The following is an 11,327-nucleotide window of genomic DNA, read 5'->3' as shown; positions in this document are numbered from 1 at the left end:
TCGTTGATAAAAAAAAATTAAAATTAAAAATTCATATTTGTACTTTTAAAAATAATTAGAATAAATGAAAAATGAGAATATATAATTTTTTTATTTAGAAAAATATCTATCAATTTTTTTCATTAAAACAAAAAAAATATATTATAGTGTGGAAATTTTTAAAAAATATTACATTATATTACAAGTTTAAAATTATTTGTATCCGTAAATTTGCGGACAACCACATAGTTGCAATTAACAGCTTAGTTATATTTATACGACTAGGTGTTTTAAATTTTAAAATTTTAAATTAAATTTAAAACTAACTTTTAATATATTATATCACTTGTTTATTTACAGTATACAGACAAATTTAATGAGACATAAATGTAAGAATGAATACTTTCTTGTAATTTTACCATATTTGGATAAATTTTCATTATAAACATTAAAAATATATAAATAATGAATAAACTTAGTTGCTTTTTTACAAGTAAGTCAAATATTAATTCCTTCTCGAATATAAATTATTTTATTAATATCTTTTCGGACAATTCTCTTTGATAGTCATTTTTAAAATTTCATCTCAGAACTTGCTTCTCAAGCTGAATATCAAAAATATAACATTTATTAACGGATAAAAGACAATAATACTCTCAAACATATTAATAGAAAAAATGAAAAAAAAAAACTCAAATTGTTTCTCTCGACGACGGGGGATCTTTATATTCAAAATCGACGACGACGATGCCGGAGACAGCAGTGTAATCGCCGTGAATCTCACCATTAACAGTCATCACACTCGATTGTAAGCTCTAGCCGAGAATCTCCGGTGGTTTCTTCCGATCGAATTATGTTATTTCCTCCGTCTAAACACCACACTTCTCCTATTCGTTCACTGTCGCTTCTGCCATTGTTCTTCATCTCTGTTTTCGTCTCGTTTCTCTAAATTTCCGATCGGATTCAGAGACATTGGGAGACGCCGAAGGTTCGATTCCCGTTGATTTTTCTTTGTTTCGTAGTGTTATTTTTTTTATTGACGAGCGTGGGATGAGATTTTTTGTGGTTTTGGTTTTAAAATTTGTTGACACTCATTGATTTGATGAGACTGTGAGAGTGTGAACTGAATTTTGGGCTCTTCGCTACCGAGGTTTATGCTGCTGCGGCGGTGCATGTCACATTATTGCCGGAGGATTTTTTTGTGTGTGGTGTTATTGTTTGTTATTATTACGACTTTCTTGGATCTTATGGCTTAATTTGTGTTGGATCTTACTGTAGGTGTAAGTAGCCAAAGCTCTTTCCTCACTGCACATGGAGTTACTAAAGATTCTCGACTCCAGATCCAACATTCTCCAGAAACGGCTGTGAAATCCTTTGGTGAGAGTTGTGTTTAGTAAAATCAAGTGATTAAGTTCATGATTTTGTTCATTCTTCTTGCAATTTAATTGGTTGGTCAAGTGTCTTTAAATGTCATTTTTAATCTATTACAGTTCTATCTTTATGGTATCCACGTGAGTTTATCCATGATCTTTGTTGGGGTCAAAATCGGTTACGACGAAATCAACGTCAGAAAAACTTCCAGAGCATATCTCACTTCCCTAAATATAGAAAGAAATCGGAAACCAAAAAAAACTACCTAAGGTCTAATGGTCAACTCGTCGAAATGGACAAGCTGGATCGACCGCAGGACTCAGCTTGGTCGTTCGCCAAGCTGGACCAGTCCAGTTCGGCGAACGGCCGAGCTGGATCAACCACGGATTCAGCTCGGCGAACGGCCGAGCTGAACCAATCCAGTTCAGCGAACGGCCGAGCTGGATCAACCACAGTTTCAGCTCGGCCGTTCGCCGAGCTGGACCAGTCCAGTTCGGCGAACGGCCGAGCTGAATTGACCAGAATCCATCTTCACATCGTCCTTGTAACTCCTCTCCCGAGATTGTATCAAACTCGCTCTTGTTTCGTCTCGATCGGAGGTATCGTTGGAACTTTACGATTTAAAAACCGCAAGAACTCGTTTTCTCGAATAACATTCGGATTGATCGTATAATATGGCAGCGGTTAGCTGAACACCCAGGATCGCCTATGCTATACGAGGAGTTTGAATGTTCTTCGGAATCGACGTCGTTTCGAAAGCGCTCTTTTTATAAAATCGTAAAAACGCTTAAAGTCAGGAAAAAGGGCCCGAAGGGACCCAGAACGCGGCAAAGAGCCTACTTACGATTTTTGAAATCAAGCCCAGTCGCTACGACGGTCTATCATTTATTACCCAGAAGAAGATAAATGTCAAGTTCGAAGGATAAATGTCAAGTTTCCGAAGATAAATATAGAGATCGAAAAAATGAAATATTTCCGCGAAGCGATAAACTCGATCGAATGCAGAAAGGGAAAAGGCAAACCTCCTTAGAAGGAGTATATAAGAGGATCGAAGTTGAAGGGGGAGGGGGACAAAAGAATTATTACTCAGAGAAATACTTAGAGCAATATAGGCAACTTTTCGTTTTCGTTATTCGATCTGCGACTCAATTAGGTTTTCTGCAGTCTTAGGTGCTAGAACTAGGGATCTCGCCGACAGGTCTCGCAGCCAAGGCACGTACCTTGTTGTAACGCTCATACGCAGATTCAGAATAAGATCAATTTTATTCTTTTTTTGATTCTCATATTTTTCCGTCTGTCTTTTCGTGTTCTTGATTGCTTGACGTGTGGTTTAGCAGATATCTGGGACCTCTAGGAAATTTGGGTTTTCCTAACTTTCCTAATTCAACGGAAATCGACGGTGCGAATTTCGGTTCCCACAATCTTCTTTGTTACTTGCTTAAGATTCGTCTCTGTTGACCATTATGGTATTTAGAATTTTAGGAATCATTTGTAAAATATTTTGGAAGGTATTCCAAAAGACTGCTCATGATTTTGTTATTGATTGTATAAATCTATGTGTCTTTAAACTTGTTTATTGCCTCATTTGATTGATGATGTATCTTTCTAATACTCTTTTATCATGTTGTGTCTTCAAAGCTGCACTAGACATAAGGAGCAGTGAGATCTTTAACAAGTTTATGGATAAAATATTTAAGGAAAGAGAAAGATAAATATTTGTAATAATTTATGGTTATGTAAGACTCTATGTTTTGAATTTTTTTTGTTATGAACGTTGACTTAGACAAATACTAAAATGTTTCTAAGAAGACTGTAATGAATGATGAAGATGTTTGTTTTATTTATGTTGGTTACTGAATATTTTCATATTGTAATTTTCAAATTGGCTTTTATAGTTTTGAGAACGTTTTTCAAGCCTTGGGAATTGAACCTGAGTACTCTTGAAAACGGTATCATATTGTGCAGACGTTGGGCCATAGTGTTATATCTGTTAGACCTAGCATTTAAAAAATATAAACAACAATTTTTTTATTTAATTAAAAAATATAAAACGTTCTGATTCCGAGGGAAATCGAACACAGGTGCATGTATGATTCAAATATAGAGAAGTGGTTTAGCCGGTAGGCTACGGTTGATCCTCAGTTAGTATCAAAACATAAGAGAATTTATTAACAAACCTAATTATATCATATGTATGATACCATGTGATATGTTTAGGATGTGTTTCAAAAACATATAGGTGCGTACGAGCATATCACGTAATCATCAATAAACCATTAAAATCAGAGACTAAAACATAAATTTACATTTTGTTGGATAGCATTTGACATGTTTAGGATGAGTTTCCAAAAATAAAGTATGAGCGTATTCGATCATATCACATATTCATGATAACTTTAACATAGTTAAGAAGTCTTTCCAAAATACTTTGATAAGTATTGGATGAGTCTTAATTACATATAAAATTTGTGATAAAATGTCCACACCTAGATAAGAGTAATAAGAGTAGTAGTTTAGCGGCTAGGATATGGTGGATCTTTGTTTGACAATTTATTTATTAACAAAAATTAATATATCTTATTTAGGATAGCATGTAATGTATTTAGGATGAGTTTCCAAAACCTAATATGAAAAGAAAATTTGAAAACAATGATAGAAAATATGGAGGAGTAAAGATTGTACAAATCAAACAATGAGTTATTTGAGAAGAAGCATCATCATTCAATCATTAGTTTCTCTTTCTCCGGCTTAATCTTCTTGAGCTATCCAGATTGTTCCCATCGGGTCCTCAAACCTTGTACATGTCAAGAATATGATACACATTCATCATCTCAACTCAGAAAACACATTGTTAAAACAAAACAAGGCACAACCTGGAATTGAGATTAGTCGATTACTTACCTCTCAAAAGCAAACAAGACAAAACCATGTGTATCTACTGACTCCTAGGATTTAAAAATTTATAAACAACAGCTTTCTATTTAATTAAAAATACAAAACATTCTGATTCTGAGGAAAATTGAACGCGGGTGCATGTATGATTCGAATATAGTTAGAGTAGTGGTTTAGCAGCTAGGCTACGGTGGATCCTCGATTAGTATCAAAACATAAATAAATTTATTAACAAACCTAAATGTATCTTATGTATGATACCATGTGACAAGTTTAGGATTAGTTTCCAAAAAAAAAAATAAGTGTGTACGACCATATCACGTAATCATGTTCATATATGCATGTAATCATCAATAAACCATTAAAATCAGAGATAAAAACGTAAATATACATTTTTGTTGGATAGTATTTTACATGTTTAGGATGCGTTTCAAAAACAAAGTATGAGTGTATTCAATCATATCACATATTCTGAATAGCTTTTAACATAGTGAGGAAGTCTTTCTAGAATACTTTGATAAGTATTGGACGAGTCTGGATTACATATAAGATTTGTGATACAATATCCACAACTCGATAAGGATAGAAAGAGTAGTAGTTTAGCCGCTAGGATACGGTGGATCCTCATTTGATAATTTATTTATTAATAAAAATTAATATATCTTATTTATGATAGCATGTAACATATCTAGGATGGTTTCCAAAACCTAATAGGAAAAGAAATTTGAAAAGAATGATAGAAAATATGAAGGAGTAGAGAATTAATGTACAAATAAGATAATGAGTTATTTGAGAAGAGGCATCATCAGTCAATCATCAGTATCACTTTCTCCGGCTTCATCTTCTTGAGTTATCCAGATTGTTCCCATCTGGGCTCCAAACCTTGTACCTGTCAAGAATATGAAACACATTCATCATCTCAACTCATAAAACACTTGGAAAAGTTTTTCAATTCCTTGGAATCGAACTTGAGTACTCTTGAAAACAGTATCATATTTTGCAGCCTTGGGCCATAGTGTTATATCTGTTGGGCCTAGCATATAAAATATAAACAATAGCTTTTTATTTAGTTAAAAAATATAAACCGTTCTGATTCCGAGGGAAGTGGAACGCGGGTGCATTTATGATTAAAATATAGAGTAGTTGTTTAGTCGGTAGGCTACGGTTGATCCTCAGTTAGTATCAAAACATAAACGAATTTGCTAAGAAACCTAAATATATCTTATGTATGATACCATGTGACATGTTTAGGATGAGTTTCCAAAAAAAAAAATATAAGTGTGTACTAGCATATCACGTAATCATGTTCATATATGAAAGTAATCATCAATAAAACATTAATATCAAAGACTAAAATATAAATTTATATTTTGTTGGATTGTATTTGACATGTTTAGGATGAGTTTCCAAAATAAAGTATGAGTCTATTCGATCATATCACGTATTCATGATAGCTTTTAACATAGTTAAGAAGTCTTTCCAGAATACTTTGGTAAGTATTGGACAAGTCCAAATTACATATAAAAATTGTGATACAATGTCCACACCTAGATAAGAGTAATAAGAGTAGTAGTTTAGCCGTCAAGATATGGTGGATCCTTGTTTGAAAATTTATTTATTAGCAAAAATTAATCTATCTTATTTAGGATAGCATGTAACGTATTTAGGATGGATTTCTAAAACCTAATATGAAAAGAAATTTGAAAAGAATGATAGAAAAGATGAAGGAGTAGAGAATGTACAAATCAGACAATGAGTTAGTTGAGAAGAAGCATCATCATTCAATCATTAGTATCACTTTCCCCGGCTTCATCTTCTTGAGCTATCAAGATTGTTATCATCTGGTCCTCAAATCTTGTATCTGTCAAGAATATGAAACACATTCATCATCTCAACTCAGAAAAACTTCGTTAAAACAAAACAAGACAAAGCTTGGGATTTGGATTAGTCGATTACTTACCTCTCAAGAGCAAAACAAGACAAAACCTTGTGTATCTACTGACTCCTAGCATTTTAAAAAGGAAAATTAAACAACAGCTTTCTATTTAATTAAAAAATATAAAACATTCTGATTCCGAGGAAAATTGTGCATGTATGATTCGAATATAGATAGAGTAGTGGTTTAGCCGCTAGACTACGGTGGATCCTCGTTTAGTATCAAAACATAAAAAAATTTATTAACAAACCTAAATATATCGTATGTATGATACCATGTGACATGTTTAGGATGGATTTCCAAAACAAAATATAAGTGTGTAAGAGCATATCACGTAATCATGGTCATATATGCATGTAATCATCAATAAACCATCAAAATCAGAGACTAACACGTAAATATATATTTTTGTTGGATAGCAATTGACATGTTTAGGATGAGTTTCCTAAACAAATTATGAGTGTATTCAGTTATATCACATATTATGAATAGCTTTTAACATAGTTAGGAAGTCTTTCCAGAATACTTTGATAAGTATTGGACGAGTCTGAATTACATATAAGATTTGTGATACAATGTTCACACCTCGATAAGAACAGTAAGAATAGTAGTTTAGCCGCTAGGATACAGTGGATCTTCGTTTGATAATTTATTTATTAACAAAAATTAATATATCTTATTTAGGATAGCATGTAACATAGTTGGGATGGACTTCCAAAACCTAATACGAAAAGAAATTTGAAAAGAATGATAGAAAAGATGAAGGAGTAGAGAATGTACAAATAAGATAATGAGTTATTTGAGAAGAAGCATCATCAATCAAACATCAGTATCACTTTCTCCGGCTTCATCTTCTAGAGTTATCCATGTTGTTCCCATCTGGGCCTCAAACCTTGTACTTGTCAAGAATATGAAACACATTCATCATCTCAACTCATAAAACACTTGGAAAAGTTTTTCAAGTCCTGGGAATCGAACCTGAGTACTCTTGAAAACGGTACCATATTTTGCAGCCGTTGGGCCATAGTGTTATATCTGTTGGGCCTAGCATTTAAAAAATATAAACAACAGCGTTTTATTTAAATAGAAAATATAAAAAGTTCCGATTCCAAGGGAAATTGAACACGAGGCATGTATATTCAAATGTAGAGTAGTGGTTTAGCCGGTAGGCTACGGTTGATCCTCAGTTAGTATCAAAACATAAACGAATTTATTAACAAACCTAAATATATTTTATGTATGATGTCATGTGACATGTTTGGGATGGGTTTCCAAAACAAAATATAAGTGTGTACGATCATATCATGCATGTAATCATCAATAAACCATCAAAATCAAAGACTAAAACGTAAATATACATTTTTGTTGGATAACACTCATCCTAACAAAAGTATGAGTGTATTGAATCATATCACATATTATGGATAGCTTTTAACATAGTTAGGAAATCTTTCCGGAATAGTTTGATAAGAATTGGACGAGACTGAATTACATATAAGATTTGTGATACAATGTCCAAACTTAGATAATAGTAGTAGTTTAGCCACTAGGATACGGTGGACACTCGTTTGATAATTTATTTATTAACAAAAATTAATATATCTTATTTAGGATAGCATGTAACATATTTAGGATGAGTTTCAAAAACCTAATATGAAAAGAAATTTAAAAAGAATGATACAAAAGTTGAAGGAATAGAGAATATACAAATAAGATAATGAGTTATTTGAGAAGAAGCATCATCAATCAATCATAAGTATCACTTTCTCCGGCTTCATCTTCTTGAGTTATCCAGATTGTTCTATAGGTCTCAAACCTTGTACATGTCAAGAATATGAAACACATTTAACATCTCAACTCAGAAAATACTTTGTTAAAACAAAACAAGACAAAACCAGGGATTGGTATTAGTCCGTTAGTTACCTTTCAAGGACTGATTTTCCTTCCTTGTACTTTTGGTTTTTCTCAAAAGCAAACTCCTGATTAACAAACAAAAGGTTGATACCAAGAAACATTTAGATAATCAAAGGCAAGAGGAAAAAAAAAAGAGAGAAGCATTGAATGTTTTCTTCTTATATCTCCATCCAACATAAAAGCCGCTTTTAACGAAGTAAATATTGACAATAGTGTGAAGTCCGGGCATCATCATCCTATCTTTTTTCTTTCCAGTATATACATTAGCTCCGTCCACACAAAACCAAACGACTACTAGTAAAAATGCAATAACTAGTCCTATTGAGTTTTGATCATGCAATAAAACAATTTTCAATCAGGAGGATGACAAAATCCCAAATAAAATATGAAAGTAGATTAATGTACACCTTACTGAAGAGGTAAGATTTTCCATGACGTGATTGAAAAGACAATAAAACCAAACAAAAATACATGTGGTCAGTGTCTTCTATACACAAACAAAACACAAAGGACATTTTAAATCGTTAAAGATTTCTATAATGTGTGAAGTGTGAACCATAAACACTTAAAATGAATTCAAAGATTACATTTTTAGCATCAAAGCCCGCAATCAAATCCACACAGCTTAGACACTGATCGTTATATGTGATTGAGAATCCAGTATAATCTCAAGATGAAGTAGCCATAGAAAGAGTAACAATGATTGAATCAACAATGATTGAATCATAGATTGATCTAATTGTTCCAGAAAACAGAGATGCGGTGACTGTATTAAGAAGAAGTTATACCCAATTCTCCTCATTAAACATGATAAATGAATCCATGATCAAGAATTTTAGAGTTTTGATCATTGAGATTCAATACAATGGAAGCAACAATATGATGATTCTCCACAATTAATTTGGACAGATTACAATAGTAGTCAGAATAAACCTCACACATGAGTGATTTGAGCAGAGAGAAATCGGAAATTCAGATTTAGCAGCAGCAAAAAAATGAAAAGACCTTGGAGACGACATCAACGTGGAGGACGATATCCGTCTTGCATTGCCTACGAGATAGTTTGATACGACGAAATAATCAGCGGCGCAGCGATTAGAGCTGAGGGAGACAGACGTAGATGACGACAGAGAAGATGATGACAATGAAGATGAGCGATGCCGGAGATAACGACAGCGGACATGAGATGCCAAAAAAAAGTCATACAGTAGAAGAAGATAAAGTAAAATGGCAAATGGTCATATTAAAGAGAAATGACCCTAGATAGCCCTAAACCAAGTTTTTTTTTCCCAATATAGACTCCAAGGCTCAATTTGACAGAAATGTTTCATTTAATTATAGCAAATTACCAGGTTACCCACAAATCAATTTAACCTAAACTATTAAATAATAAAAGAAAAACATTTTGAATTTTTTTTGTAAGTTTTGCCGTCTTCTCCGACGAAGCTGTGCCGTCGTCTTCTTATCGCCGTCTGTTGTCTCTGTCTCGGCTCCGTATTGTCGTCCATCGTCGGCGCCTCCGCATCGTTCTCGATCCGTTGTCGTCTGCGCTCTTGCATCGTCTGTCGTCATATGCGCCTCTGCATCGTCCTCGATTCGTCGTCGTCTTTATATCTCATTATCTCGTGTCTCCGATCTGATCAAGGTATCATCATTTCATGTTCATTATAAATTGATGATATGTTGCTGCGATTGGATTTTCTAGTTGTTTTGAAACTTAAGATTGGATTGTTGTCATCTTCACCTTTTAGACTCACAAGTTTACTTAAATATCTCTGCGATTGGATTTTCTAGTTGCTTTGAAACTTAAGATTGAATTGTCGTCATCTTCACCTTCTAGACTCACAAGTTTACGTAAATGTCTCTGCAATTGGATTTCTTAGTTTTGAAACTTAATATCAGATTGTCGTCATCTTCATCTTCTAGACTCACAAGTTTACTTAAATGTCTCTGTGGTTGGTCTTTTGAGATTTGCTTGTGATTTTTTAACATATTTTCGAACTATCGCTGAAGTTTTTTTGTGTTTGTGGACAATGGAGCTCAAAAGAATCTCTCTAGTGGGAGTTTAATGTTGATAAGAATAGGAATGCATCTCTTATTTACATAAAAGAAGATCTTCGGTACGAAGATTTGATGAAGATGGTCTCCAAAGATTTTAGATTTAAAGAGGAAGAAATAAGTTTGAGTTATAGGATTTTGTTGGACTTGAAAAGTATTGTTAAGGTTTTCTCCCAATCTCCATAGGGAAATAATCGTCGGGTCAGAAGTTTTATCGCCAAGATTAGAGCATTTGATGGAATATGTCGGTTGTGTGTTAAGGTTTGTTGTTTTGTTTCAACTAAATTATTCAGGAAAGCTTTCCTATTTATGTACTAAACCTTCCAAAACAACTTGACCTTTGCAGGTTATTACTGATTCAGCTAGCTGTACCAAGCAAACTACTGATACATTTGCTTCTCATGTTCCTTTGAATGATATTCCAGCTTTTGGTTCTACTGTGCAGAGAGAAAAACAGGTACATAGTTTCTAATTTTGTTTTCTTTGTGTTTGTATGATTTTCTTCTTTCTTAGACTATTCATGATAGGCTTCCTGAGCATGTACTAAACTTTCCAAACAAATTGAATCTTATAGGTTGTTACTGATTCAGCTAGCTGTAACAAGAAAACTACTGATACATTTGCTTCTCCTCCTCTTTTGAATGCTATTCCAGTTTTTGGTTCTACTGTGCAGAGAGAAAAACGGGTATATCGTTTCAAATTTCTTTTTGTTTTTTTTTGTTTTTGTTTGTATGATTTTCTTCTTTCTTAGACTATTCAGGTTAGGCTTCCTGATTATGTACTAAACCTTCCAAACAAATTGAATCCTGCAGGTTATTAGTGATTCAGCTAGCTGTAACAAACAAACTATTGATACATTTGCTTCTCCTGCTATATGATGAAGTTTCCTATTTATTTGTGTTCTATTCTTTTTCATTTCAATGGTTTGTTGGTGATTTATATTTTATTGGTCATTTTTGGGTGTTATTTATTTATTGGTTACGTGATATGCACTGACCACATATGTATTAGCTTTTGGAAGCCTATGTTGAATAAGTTGGATGCTTTCAATTTATGTAATATAGAATTTAGGTTGAAATGCATTTTTCCTCCAAAATTCCAAATCACAATTTGAAATTTCCTAAATATGCAGATATCAATCCTTAGTTTTTGATCTGATTTCATTTTTTTAGTTTAA

General features: G+C 33.2%; 1 long non-coding RNA gene and 1 pseudogene across 1 annotated transcript; one reads left to right on the top strand and one right to left on the bottom strand.

The window, feature by feature from the left end:
• Positions 1–657: 657 nt before the first annotated feature.
• Positions 658–3,172, top strand: LOC106299328. The gene is made up of 3 exons (XR_001261746.1): positions 658–967; positions 1,258–1,356; positions 2,989–3,172. It is a non-coding gene; the product is annotated as an uncharacterized LOC106299328 (long non-coding RNA).
• Positions 3,173–5,051: 1,879 nt separating this feature from the next.
• On the bottom strand, positions 5,052–9,664 carry LOC106335423 (annotated as a pseudogene).
• Between the last annotated feature and the right edge of the window lie 1,663 nt (positions 9,665–11,327).

The sequence above is a fragment of the Brassica oleracea genome, chromosome C1 (genome assembly GCF_000695525.1).
Source record: "Brassica oleracea var. oleracea cultivar TO1000 chromosome C1, BOL, whole genome shotgun sequence".
In the NCBI taxonomy this organism is placed as follows: Eukaryota; Viridiplantae; Streptophyta; class Magnoliopsida; order Brassicales; family Brassicaceae; genus Brassica; species Brassica oleracea.
This window is presented reverse-complemented; position numbering and strand designations above follow the sequence as displayed.